Raw genomic sequence first — 9,664 nt, forward strand, 5'->3', positions numbered from 1 at the left:
GGCAGCAACTTACAATGCAACCACATCATTCCAAATTGTGAGTGGAACCTCCAAGGCCAATAATTCAAGACCCCCACAAGGCTCCTTGACCTCGGGGCATACGACATCATTCTCGGCATGGATTGGCTCTCTGCCAATAATTGTTACTCTGTCGTGTTGGTCTCTTTTCGGCGGAGTCCGGGAAGTGAACACGGTCTTTGTGTTATGATTGTGCGTAAGTAGTTTCAGGATCACTTCTTGATCACTTCTATCTTCTCGACCGTTCCGTTGCTTCTCTTCTGGCTCTTATTTGCGTATGTTAGCCTCCATATTTGCTTAGTGCTTGCTGCAACTCCACCTCATTACCACTTCCTACCCATAAGCTTAAATAGTCTTGATCTCGCGGGTTTTGAGATTGCTAAGTCCTCGTGACTCACCAGACACTATCACAACAGTTGCAGGTGTAGATGATACCAGTGCAGGTGATGCAACTGAGCTCAGATGGGAGCTCAACAAAGATCTTGATCGTTGCTATGTTTTGTTTCATGTTAATCAGTAGTGGAGCCCAGTTGGGACGATCGGGGATCTAGCAGTTGGGTTATCTTCTTTTCTTTTTACTTCGTCCATAGTCGGACTATGTGTGTACTCTGAATGATGGATGAATTATATGTTCATTGTGTGAAGTGGCGATTGTAAGCCAACTCTTTATCCCATTCTTGTTCATTACATGGGATTGTGTGAAGATGACCCTTCCTGCGACAAAACCACCATGCGGTTATGCCTCTAAATTGTGCCTCGATACGTGGGAGATATAGCCGCATCGTGGGTGCTGATGTGATGGACTGCTGGGTTGTAGGATCAGAGGCATCGGACTATTGACCAGGCATTGAAGCTATGTCGGGTTTCTACGCAGGTGGTGCCAACTTGTCGGTGTGCTGAGGAGGCTATGCCAACGCGTTGGTTTGCTGAGCAAGCAGTGCTGACGCATCAGTATGCTGATCACACGACTGCGAATCGATGGACTGATGAGCAGTCGGTTCTGGACCTATAGACTGCTTAGCATGCGGTTCCGGAGCATCAAATTGCTTGGCAGTCCGTTCCACCAGGTTGGTCTGCTGAGCATGTGGTGCAGCTGAGTCTCCCCCCACTACTTCAATGGTCGGCATCTGAACCAGTGGTGCATCTTCAACAATTGTAGGCCTTGCCACTGGCTGCTATAGGGTGGACGATGACATGGCATGTACAACACAAAGTCGGGCGGGATGATCACAAGTTGATGCATCGGCCGTCGGATTACGAGTATTAGGCTCCTTGGGGGTAGGACGCGAGAACTGTTGTGGCAAGGAGAGCATCACCTGATGAAGGGCGACATTGGTTGCTCTTGGCGGGGCTTCAGAGATCTCATCCATGGAATCTATTTCCTTTCGTGGGCACTGGATGTGATGTAACAGCGTTTCTCCCAAGGCCCTCTGCTCATCACGGTCCCCTACGACATTCTTCAGGGAAAATTCATTAAATCCAGGTTTTACTTCAGTCACATAGCACTTCACACAGCCAAGCTTCAATGGCACATTGTCCAACAAGAGGCCCTCTTCCAAGAAGGGTGGGCAAACCCAGGCTGTTGGACATTTTAACATACCTTCATAATGTGTAAGCACGCCCCTCAGTCTGTCTTTCATTCCAGATAGATTAGATATAACATCATCATGAGCAGCTGCAATCTCAGTGTCGCTAGGGTCTGATGATGCACATCTAATCTTGTGCGGTGTTGTCACGCAATAACCAACATCCTCCATGCCCGCCTCCCCTCCCATCTGCTGGCTATCTGTCAGTGTTAGAGTCTTCTGCATCATCATTGACTCCTTAATATCCTTTCGAACTGTCAGATACATGTCCTTCCTCAACCTTTCATACAATTCATTTCGCTTCATTTCACTCCACGTTTTTTTCATGCTGAGCCTCTCTTCTTTACTGAGTGTGAAAGCCCTCTTGTGCGGGACATTGACACCTATACCCCTTGCACGGCCAGAGGGCTCTATTGTTTCCAGAGCATCAGATAGAATGTCACATGGCCCTGAGTTCCTATAGAACCTTCCAGGGATCTTGGAAGCCTTTAACATCATGCGATACAGTTCTTCATCACATGAGTTTTCAAAGTAATAAGTTCCATCGTCACGCCTCCTTGCACGCGCTCGCAAGTAGTCTCTAGCGCGTTCGCCCCTGATTTCACTGAAAGCCGGTTTCCGACCCGCAACTAGTACTACTTCTTTGTCCTCCTAGTCCCATACCGGTTTCATGTCGTAGTATCCTGCCACACCCATACGGTCGGGGTGTGTGTTCCTCTTCTAACATTTCGATTGCTTGGTACTCTTCTTAGTAAACTCTGTAGTTGCCCTGACCCTTTTGAATTCTGCCCAGTCCGCCTTTGTAATTTGGGGGTATGCGGGGATTGGGTCCTTGACTTCACTCAAGTACTTCTTGTACAACACGCGCTTCTAGTTTCTCCAAGCATCCCTAGCCTTCTTCAGTGCAGCGTGTTCCACCTACATTCTCCACTGCTCTGGAACGTTGAAGTGATCCATGATCTCCCAGACTATCCTTCGCCGTGTTTCTGTGTCAGCCTTCTGAAACCCTGTCAGATTAATGTTGAGCCTTGCCCTGCCAACAAACCCACACACACTCCAGAACCTCATGCGTGTTTTATCTGGTTTAGTTGGAGCCCAAGACTTTAATTCGATGTCGGTTACTTCATATACACCTTTAGGCTGGTGTGTGGGCTTCCTTGGAGCGTTCCTTCGTGTCCTAGACGGAAGGGTAATTGCTACAGCTCTATCTCGTTCCAAATTACTTGACCCCTCACCATCTGCTGGAGACCTAGGGATGCCGGACTCATATGAAGATACATCGCCTGAAGCATGAGTGTTGTCGCAGATACTCGACATCTACAGAGAACACATGCGAAACTCAAGAAAGGAGGATAAGCATAAAGCTAACAACTTGGTAGCAAGCTCTAAACATGTGATGCAATAATTTAGAAAATGTACGGCTAATTTGTTAACTTTGTGTGACTCCGGCGCCCATGATCTGTAAATTGACAATCACTAATCAGAACAAATACAACTTATATGTACTAGTTAGGAAGGTAGATAATGAACATATATACGCTCTTCATTATTTTATAGCCAGGGTACATACCGAACGAAATAGGAAGAGGGATTGCGAGGAAATATGCCTCACCGCGATGGAGAGCAGTAACTAATAGGTTTCTTGTGCAAACCCGGTAGGACCACAGGAGAGCCGAGGGTTAGAGGATTGATATGCTCAAGGGTGGCTGGCGAACAAATGAAGACGGTGAGACGCGGGCAGCCGGGTGTTGCAAACGGCAGTGTAGGTAGGGTTGACGCCGAAGAGCGGGCACAAGGCCCGGTTGAGCACGCCGGCACCGAAGAGGGTTCTGTTGTGGATATGGGGGAGGTGGTGATAACCCACAAGTATAGGGGATTAATTGTAGCCTTTATCGATAAGTAAGAGTGTCGAACCCAATGAGGAGCTAAAGGTAGAACAAATATTCCCACAAGCTCTATCGACCACCGATACAACTCTACGCACGCTTAACGTTTGCTTTACCTAGAACAAGTATGAAACTAAAAGTACTTTGTAGGTGTGATAGGATAAGTTTGCAAGATAATAAAGAAAACGTAAATAAAAACTAGGGGTTGTTTAGATAAATAAACAATTAGGTTAGTGCTACGTCTTGAGCTAGCGTTGGTTTTCCCCGAAGAGGAGAGGGTGATGCAGCAAGTGTAGCGTAAGTATTTCCCTCAGTTTTTGAGAACCGAGGTATCAATCCAGTAGGAGGCTCCTCAAAAGTCCCACGCACCTACACAAACAAACTAAGAACTCACAACCAACACAATAAAGGGGTTGTCAATCCCTTCACGGCCACTTGCGAAAGTGAGATCTAATAAAGATAGTATGATAAGATAAATATATTTTTGGTATTTTATGATATAGATGCACGAAAAGTAAAGATGCAAATAAAAGTAGATTGAAAGCAAGTATGATAAGAGATAGACCCGGGGGCCATAGGTTTCACTAGAGGCTTCTCTCGAGAGCATAAGTATTACGGTGGGTGAACAAATTACTGTCAAGCAATTGATAGAAAAGCGAATAATTATGACGTTATCTAGGCATGATCATGTATATAGGCGTCACATCCAAAACAAGTAGACCGACTCCTGCCTGCATCTACTACTATTACTCCACACATCGACCGCTATCCAGCATGCATCTAGAGTATTAAGTTCATAAGAACGAAGTAACGCTTTAAGCAAGATGATATGATGTAGAGGGATAAACTCATGCAATATGATATAAACCCCATCTTGTTATCCTCGTGGCAACAATACAATACGTGTCTTGCAACCCTTTCTGTCACTGGGTAAGAACACTGTAAGATTGAACCCAAAGCTAAGCACTTCTCCCATGGCAAGAAAGATCAATCTAGCAGGCCAAACCAAACCGATAATTCGAAGAGACTTGCAAAGATAACTCAATCATACATAAAAGAATTCAAAGAAGATTCAATTAATAACCATAGATAAATCTGAACATAAACTCACAATTCATCGGATCTTGACAAACACACCGCAAAAAGAGATTACATCAAATAGATCTCCACAAGAGAGGGGGAGATCATTGTATTGAGATCCAAAAAGAGAGAAGAAGCCATCTAGCTAATAACTATGGACCCGTAGGTCTGAGGTAAACTACTCACAACTCATAGGAGGGGCAAGGATGTTGATGTAGAGGCCCTCCGTGGTCGATTCCCCCTCAGGCAGAGTGCCGGCGAAGGCTCCAAGATGGGATCTCGCGGATACAGAAGGTCATGATGGTGGAAATTGTGTTTCGTGGTGCCCCTGGATGTTTTCGGGGTCCGTAGGTATATATAGGAGGAAGAAGTACATCGGTGGACGCCCGAGGGGCCCACGAGACAGGGGGGCGCGCCCTCCTATCTCGTGGAGCCCTTGGAGCTTGCTTGACTTGCACTCCAAGCTCTCCGGATCAGATTTGTTCCAAAAATAACGCTCCCGAAGGTTTCATTCCGTTTGGACTCCGTTTGATATTCCTTTTCTTCGAAATACTGAAATAGGCAAAAAAAACAATATGGGTTGGGCCTCCGGTTAGGAGGTTAGTCCCAAAAATGATATAAATATGTAGAATAAAGCCCATAAGCATCCAAAACAGGTAATATAATAGCATGGAACAATCAAAAATTATAGATACGTTGGAGATTTATCAGTTAGTTTTAGTAGAGAGCTTTTTGTCACAAGAAATTTATTTGTCCCTAGGCAATCGATAACTAGACCGGTAATCATTGTTGCAATTTTATATGGGAGAGAGGCATAAGATAACATACTTTATCTACTTGGATCATATGCACTTATGATTGGAACTCTAGCAAGCATCTGCAACTACTAAAGATCATTAAGGTAAAACCCATATATCATTATAAGGTATCAAGTCCTCTTTACTCCCATATGCAACAACCCCCTTACTCGGGTTTAACCTTCTATCACTCTAGCAACCCACCATAAGCGAATCATGAAAATATTGCAACACCCTACAGTGGGGATCCCTCACGCTTGCGCGACACGGAGAGCACCATAGGACATCACCAATAATAAAACATACAACTCAAACAAATCATAATCATCAATCAACTCATAGAGCAAAACAGGTCTACTCAAACATCATAGGATAGCCATACATCATTGGGAAATAATATATAGCGTTGATCACCATGTTTAAGTAGAGATTATAGCGGGGAGAAGAGGTGTTACACCACTGCATAGAGGAGGAGAGAGTTAGTGTTGACAGCGGGGAAGTTGTTGGTGTAGATCGCCGTCACGATGATGGCCCCAGCTGATAGAGGCGAGGGTGTCTCGATCTTTCGATGAGATGATAACTATCGATTTGGTGGAGAATGACTTTGACGATCAGACTACAAACATGCACGACGTTGCGCCTTAGCAATCGCTAAACCAATCTCCTGAGGTTATTAACCACGCCAGAGCACGATCAACCTGACCACGAAGGTCTATTCCTACAAGCAATCGGAGAATAAGCAAGAATATGATAAAAGCAATCTGAATATTGCGAATATGTATGAAGTATTGATAAAGGTGGGGATCCGAATGTGGTCTTGGTCTGATCGTTGGACACAGACGAAGTACGGGAAGTTGCAATGACTAACTTTTCACTAAAAATATCCAAAAGTCTAAATGACGCCCTAAGGGCTGTATATATGGAGGAAGAGGGGGAAATTTCGTGACCCTTGGAGGAGGGGTCCGAAACCAGCCCTAACTCTTGTTTCTCCACACATACGGACTGTAAAAAAGGCCTATACTCAAGTATTTCGAAATTACATGGGCCTGGACCAATAATAAGGTGACGCAACACCTATAATAGCCTATGGGTGAAATTTATGAAGTGGCATCTTGTATTTTTCGTCCATGGCTTCATGCACTCATTATGGTGGCTTCAAAGTCCTGAAATCATCACTTGTAACTTTGTTCTTGTTCCCCTTGCGCATGCCATCATCTCCATGCTTGATCTTGCTCCAATGTTCATCCTTCTTGTCCAAGCTAGGCCCTTCATTTGTAATCAAGACAAATGTATCCAATTTAGGAAGCATCATATTCTCATGAACATTAGAATCATTACCAAGAAACAAAAGTACTTGGTAATTTCACTGGTGTGCGTGAGCTCTAGTAATTGGTCCAGTATGTATAGCAGCAGGGGTTGTGGGTGTAACAATGGTATTGATGTCCTCATCATCCTCCCCTTCTTGAAGTGAAGTCGTCCTCGACGGAATCTCATCTTCCTCACCCAAATAAGGCTTCAAATATGCAATGTTAAAAGTGGGACTAACCCCAAAATCTGCAGGCAGCTCAAGTTTATATGCATTATCATTTATTTTCTCTAACACCTTAAAAGGACCATCAACACGTGGCATTAGCTTTGATTTTCACAAATCAGGAAACCTATCCTTACGCAAATGTAATCCAACAAGATCTCCAGGTGCAAAGACAACATGTTTTCTACCTTTATCTCCAGCAAGTTTATATTTAGCATTCATACGCTCAATGTTTTCCTTAGTTAACTCATGCATTTTTAAGATCAATTCAACACGTTGTTTAGCATCAAAATTAACCTTCTTCGAAGATGGAAGAGGCAACAAATCAATAGGTGCACGAGGTAGGAAACCATATACAATTTCAAAAGGGCACATCTTAGTAGTAGAATGCAACGAACGATTATAAGAAAATTCAATATGAGCCAAGCATTCTTCCCACATTTTCTTGTTATTCTTCAAAATAGCCCTAAGCATAGCAGACAACTTCAGTTTGTCCATCGATTTGGGGGTGACAAGTAGTACTAAAAAGCAGTTTAGTCCCCAACTTAGCCCATAAACATCTCCAAAAGTTGCTAAGAAATTTAGTATCACGATCTGAAACAATAGTATTTGGCACACCATGCAAGCGAATAATTTCACGAGAGAACAAATCAGCAACATTAGCATCATCATCGCTTTTATGACATGGTATAAAGTGTGCCTTTTTTGAGAACCTATCCACGGCAACAAATATGCTATCCCTCCCCTTCTTTGTTCGAGGTAAACCTAAAACAAAGTCCATAGATATATCCTCCCATGGAACACTAGGTACAGGCAAAGGCTTATATAAACCATGAGGATTTAGTCGTGACTTAGCTTTTTGACATGTAGTGCAGCGAGCAACAAAATGCTCAACACCCCGTCTCATGTTTGGCCAAAAGAAATGGGCAGCAAGTACATCCTCGGTCTTCTTCATGCCAAAGTGTCCCATTATCCTCCTCCATGCGCCCGCTGCAACAACAAAAAATGAACAGAACTAGTTGGAATGCATATCTTGTTAGCACGAAACACAAATCCATCATTAACGATGAACTTGTTCCATGTTCTCCCTTCTTTACAATTCTGCAATACATCTTTAAATTCAGCATCATGCATATATTGATCTTTGATGGTCTCCAAACCAAATATTTTAAAGTCAAGTTGTGAAAGCATAGTATAACGACGAGACAATGCATCGGCAATAAATTTTCTTTACCGTTCTTGTGTTTAATGACATAAGGTAAAGTATCAATGAATTCAACCCATTTAGCATGTCTACGATTCAATTTTGCTTGACTTTTAATGTGTTTCAAAGATTCATGATCAGATTGTATAACAAATTCTTTGGGCCATAAATAATGTTGCCATGTTTCTAAGGTCCGAACGAGAGCATATAATTCTTTATCATAGGTAGAATAGTTCAGACTAGGCCCACTCAAATTTTCAAAATAGTATGCAACATGTTTGCCATCTTGTAAAAACACACCTCCTAATCCAATTCCACTAGCATCACATTCAAGCTCAAAAGTCTTATTAAAATCAGGAAGTTGGAGTAAAGGAGCATGTGTCAACTTATCTTTCAATACCGTGAAGGCTTCTTCCTGTGTGGTACCCCAAACAAAAGGCACATCCTTCTTTTTAAGCTCATTGAGAGGTGCATCAATGGTGCTAAAATCTCTCACAAAACGCCTATAGAATCCAGCAAGGCCAAGAAAACTCCTCGCTTGTGTGACTATTTTGGGCTGCAGCCAACTCTCAATAGCTTTAGAAGAGGAAGCATATTGTTGAGGTTCCGCTTCTTTTCATACAATGTTGGTTGTCCACTCATGATGAATCACAATGTCCAAAGAAATGCAATTCCATGCAGTCTCTCTATATGTGGCCACATGCATCTGGAAAATCAAGTGGGAGCATTAGCTGACCAACTAAATGTGTGTCTGTTAACTAATATCAGTATCATATCACAATTCGTATTTGAAGAAGTAAGCTTTGGACTTATGATTGGTGTGTTGTTTAGCTTCAAGAGTGGACTGCTGCTAGTGCGACATAAAGCAGCTACACAGATCATAGTGTAGATATAACGGGAAAACTGTAAGCATCACAAGTAAAATCAGGAAAGTGGAACTAGCTGGAAAATATGGGCTACTATTACCGGTACGGCTAGAAAGGTTTCGGATACCAACTCTCTTCAACTGAAGGTGCGGTACTGTTAATATCAGTGTGACTCTCAAAGGTGACACAACTCCCCACATTTCCTTGCTAATCTTATAGGATTCAAGTGGGCAGAGCCACTACAATTCCTATTCATATGTTTACAAAATCCTACGAACCAAAGAGGCCTGAAGAGTTGAAAGTGCCCATCACAACCGACCGAATAGACCTCTACACTACAAATGTCCCTGCTCCTCTTCACTACAAGGAACATACTGTACTACTATCATACTCCCTCCATTCCAAAATATAAGTCTTTGTAGAGATTTCCACTATGGATCACATATAGATGTATACAAATACATTTTAGAGTGTAGATTCACTCATTTTGCTCCATATGTAGGCCATGGTGGAATCTATACAAAGACTTGTATTTAGGAACGGAGAGAGTGCTTATTAAAGAAGAACAGAAGAGGAACATGCTAAAGAAGAGCAAGCAGAATTTGGATAATAAAATGTGCGTTGAGTGCCCACACATGATGAACCAGAGCACATTAAGAATGCAACTCCCTGCTGTCTCTCTATATGTGGTGCATG

The sequence above is a fragment of the Triticum aestivum genome, chromosome 2B (genome assembly GCF_018294505.1).
Source record: "Triticum aestivum cultivar Chinese Spring chromosome 2B, IWGSC CS RefSeq v2.1, whole genome shotgun sequence".
In the NCBI taxonomy this organism is placed as follows: domain Eukaryota; kingdom Viridiplantae; phylum Streptophyta; class Magnoliopsida; order Poales; family Poaceae; genus Triticum; species Triticum aestivum.